The following is a 4,501-nucleotide window of genomic DNA, read 5'->3' on the forward strand; positions in this document are numbered from 1 at the left end:
TGGATTCACAGTTTCCAAGGCACTGGCCGGCTCTAAGTCCCCTTTGCCCAGCAAAGCAATAAAGCTGCTCTTTTCTTTGCTCCCAAAACTCTGCCTCTGAGTCTGAATTTGCTTTTCGGGGTGCAGAGGCCGATTTTTCGATAACAACAGCTTTACAGGATGTTGTGAAGATGCAGTTGCCAACTTGGGAGAAGGTAATTCACTGCATAGTTAGCTGGAGTTGTAACTTACCTATGTGGACATCCGGTACACGGGAGTCCATTTTCACGCTTGCCCCACGTCGAGGATTGACTCGATTCGAGGGGAACAAAAGCACTGCCTGTTTTCTCTGCATAGAACACCTCAGATTCAGGGCATACCCCCACCAAGTGGAAATGCACACACTGCTCTCCAAGAACAATGCCAGTCTTTCGCAGGCTTTATATTATGTAGCCGCAGCGGTAAGTCAGCAGATCTAAACTTCATCAGCGTTTTTGTGGGATGAGGCAACAGATCAACAAATAGAAAATTATAATTGCAAAATCAGCTGGCTGGGTCAGAGCTAACAGAAGGGAAGAACTGGAGGGCAGGTAAAAAGTTTGTACCTGACACAGGAATTGGGAGGGGAGAGAGGGCCAGAGAAAGGATGCTACTTTGGGAAGGGAGCGCTCTGAGCAGCTAGGGTGACAGAGCTGGACACTTAATGAACAGAGAGTGGAGGTAGTAGGAGGGCCTGGAAGGAGGCATGGGCCCCAAAAGAAAAGAAAAATAAGAAAAAAAGGCCAAAAACCAAACTACTTTCTCTTCTTCCCCTTCTAGTCACTGTTTCAGAAGGCTGTAAAAGCAGTTAGAACCCGTTAACTTCTGGTACCACTCAGTAGCCACTGTGACATCATGCAAGCTCCTGAACGCCGCGTCTGAGAAATGGGGTTCTCCTCCTCGACCCACATCGATCATGAGGTCCTGAAAAGGGGGAGGACCCAGGGGGATGCTAGGCCTGCATCCTGTATGGCAAATCTCCCTGGGACATCTCTCATTTCTTTCCTTTCAGGACGAGGCAATGGCTTAGTTCCAGGGCGAGCGTTCCCAAGTGTGGTTCCCACAGATGCAGTGTGCGCTGTCTCTCAGATGGAAGGTTCAGGCCAGAGAGCCAAGAAGGGAGAGGTGGGGGTGAGGACCTCTGTACAAAGTGAACAAAGGCCTGGTTTCAAGATACTGGGGACCTCTTCTCCAGGAAGGAGCCAACGCCCAGAGGCTGGCGATCACTGGAGCAGTCTCTGAACCACAGACACTATGGGGTCCCTCACTCAGGGCTCCCAGCTCCCAGTGAAGTCCTGGGAGCCAACTCCACAGCCCAGCCGAAGGCAGACTTGGCTGTCAGTGTGATTAACTGCCTTTGTTTGCTCACAAAGGGAGTGGACTGACAATCATGGCAGTGGGCGGGGAGGGGAGTGGCCTCCACAGGGAGGTTCCCTTTCCTGCCTCAAGTCCAGGGTGTGCCTGGGAAAGGGCCTCCGTGCTTTGCTCCAAAAAAAAGGTACCTTTCCAAGAGAAAATTATGCAGCTCAGAAAGTTAAGTCATTAATGTAATGGTCTGAATGCACAATGAGAAAAAGATTGAAGCTGACATGATTTTTATCTTTGGTATTATAGCTTCTCAAGTTGAGAAGTAATTACGTATGTTAACATTACACCCATTTGATGCTCAGTGAATTTTTTTTTTAACGACTCTTTCTTAATTAATCTTCCCTCTTCCCCCCTCTCTGTTCACAGTGCAGGCAAATAGTGATTTGAAAAGAACCCAGTTAGGAATCAGAAAGATCTGGGTTTGAATTTAGACTGATGCTTGACTTCAGACATTCAGCAAATAAACAATATGCCAGCTGAAAATGTGATTTTATACCAGGCGCTATCTGAAGGTCTCATACACGTTATTTCATTGAATCCTCACAAAACTTTGTGGGATGTGAGCTATTCTTATGTCCATTTCAGAGATAAAGAAACTGAGGCTCTCACTGTCGATGCTGAGCTTCTCGGCCAGGGCTGCTTGTGCACAGCAGACTAGCTTCTGAGGGCACTGTTCCCTTTCACCTCTGTACTTGTGGTGATGATGGAGGTGGGGTGCATGAATGGGGGGGTGGAAATTATCACTTTTACCGCCTCAGAAACCATCCTACTTTCTCCATCACCCACCTTGCATCTTAATAGGCTGGGGCTACCGTATATCCCGTCCTTCTTGCCCGCCTCTAACCCCCCAAGGACCAAGTAACTGAAAGCATCGGAAAGCAGTAACAAATCTCTCTCTGTTCTTCCCTCCTAAGCAGGATCCAGCCGTCTCAGAGTGCTGGAGAGGATCACAAGAGCAAGGAAGCCACAGCCATCACCCTTCAGCTTATAATACAGACACGCTAGGGAGACTGCATGCAAGCCACAAAGAGCCAGGCCCCCGTCCTCATGGCTTCAGTTCCCTGGCAAACTGGGGCTCTCAGAGGCAGACTGCTGAATCGCTGTGTTCCTGGAGGGTCTTTGAGTGTCTGTCCTTTGATACTTGATAATAACTGCAGACTTATAAAGATCGAATAAGTTTACAGATATAAACTTAGATTACAGGGTCAAGAAGGTGTTTCAAATCATTGCTATTGGGTTTTGAGGCCGAGGGAGATGTGGATAAATGAAGAAGAAGAGCTTTCTGGGAGACAGAGCATAAGAAACGAAGACTTAGAAGCATTTGTAATAAGACACCTTATAGTAATTGATTAATTCAATTATTCAGTTAATTTATCATTTCATCCAACAAAAATTTATCGAGCATCTACTATACTCTGGACACTGCTAAGCACTGAACAGGGAGATAAAACAACTCGGAATCCTACAAAGAGCTTTATAATCTTGGGAAGACAGACATTAAACAAATTCAACTGTTAACTTCATATGTGATAACAAATTGGGATTGAGTAAGTACTATGAAGGGAAATAACTTGCGTTTATAAGAGAAAAATAAGGGAGCAACTTATGATGGATAGGTCAAGGCTAAGCAGAAGGGTTAGGAGTCGAAACCCAAAGGACTGGCAGGAGCATGAGGCAATGAATTGGGGGAAGAGTGCTGGAGGCGTAAGGAACAGCCTGTGCAAAGTTGCTAGGTTAGGACGACAGACTCACCGGAAGGTGGGAAGGGGGAGGAGAGCCCCTGTTTCACTCTCAGCGGGTCTGCCATCTCCCCCTCACCTCACTCACTGAGGCTCTGTGGATTTGGTCTTGGCTCCCCCACACACAACAAGCACTGGACGAGGCTGTGGTCCCTCCCACACTCAGCGGGCCAGACAGAACACCAGCTCCCTGAGACATGCCGAGCTCTCCCCTGACTCTGAACGTAGAACCACAAACTACAAAAAGCACGATGTGCAGGGAGTTCCCATCAGATCTCTGCAGAGCCATTCCTAGTTCTCACTGACCTGGCTTGGCACAGGGGTGGGGGGGGATGTTTATCTGCATTCAGTATTCATCTTGAATTGCCAGCGCTGACCAACACTGCCTCCCCGTCTCCCTCCTGTGTCTCATGAGCAGGAAGCAGACATGTCCGCAGATAAGGAAGCCAAATAGTTAAAGGAGGGGTTATTAGTTAAAGAATTCTCCACCCACACAAAGACACAGTCATTTTCCCAATTATCTGTGGTCTAAATCTGGATTTTTACAACGTGGAGACAATCTTTCCCTCTCATTCAATCTTTGTCACTTTTTTAGAAAACACTTTACAGGATGATAAAACTGCCAAACCCACACTAGGGTCAGAAGCTTGAGTGACCGTCTAGTGTGTAGTTGCAAGAAAGAAGGACTTACAACAAGCAGCAGAGTGGTCAAGGGTGGCCGTTTGTTTGTTTTTTTTTTCAATAGATAATTTTTAAAAATCGAGATGAAATTGACATACAAGGGTTGGCGGTTTTGCTTTGGAAGGGTGTGGAGTGGCTCCGTGGGGAGGCCCCGCAGGGTACGGGGAAACTCTAGGACCCCAAACAGCAACGCTACCCAACTGTGAACTTTGAACGTGAACACACATTTGCTCTCTCTGTTTTCAATTGCACAAGCAATGCCTGAATACATTCTGGTTTGAAAAGACTTGGATGATCTAGGAGGTTCCAGGGCCAAAGGTGAAGCCATCCCCCGTCCTGCTCCACCCCATCACTTCCACTCCTCACCTGGGGAAGACCATGGTCAACGCCTTTTTATGCTTTTTCTTACCTACACACGTGCATATACACGAACGTCATGAATAAAGGTGTGTCGTTCTCACTCGTGATGTCTGAGAGAGCTTACCTCCAAGTACGTGGAGATTTACCCCAGGTTTGTGCTGGTGGCATCGAACAGAGGTGGACACCGAAGTGCTGAAGAGAGCCCAGGGACTGGCCCCGCGCCAAGAAAAGAGCCAGAAAGAGGGATGCGGCGTTGCCAGTGAGTGCCAAGAATTCACCTTCTTTACATTCTTCTCCGTCTTTATTAGACCAGGTTGTATGAGAATAGTACTAGC

The 4,501-nt window shown here is 47.5% G+C and overlaps 1 long non-coding RNA gene across 1 annotated transcript; it reads left to right on the forward strand.

Annotated features, from left to right (window-relative positions):
• The first annotated feature begins 1,432 nt into the window (after positions 1-1,432).
• On the forward strand, positions 1,433-4,266 carry LOC140689351 (uncharacterized). The gene is made up of 3 exons (XR_012064289.1): positions 1,433-1,516; positions 2,301-2,933; positions 4,062-4,266. It is a non-coding gene; the product is annotated as an uncharacterized lncRNA (long non-coding RNA).
• The last annotated feature ends 235 nt before the right edge of the window (positions 4,267-4,501 follow it).

This window comes from Vicugna pacos, chromosome 3 (assembly GCF_048564905.1).
Source record: "Vicugna pacos chromosome 3, VicPac4, whole genome shotgun sequence".
In the NCBI taxonomy this organism is placed as follows: Eukaryota; Metazoa; Chordata; class Mammalia; order Artiodactyla; family Camelidae; genus Vicugna; species Vicugna pacos.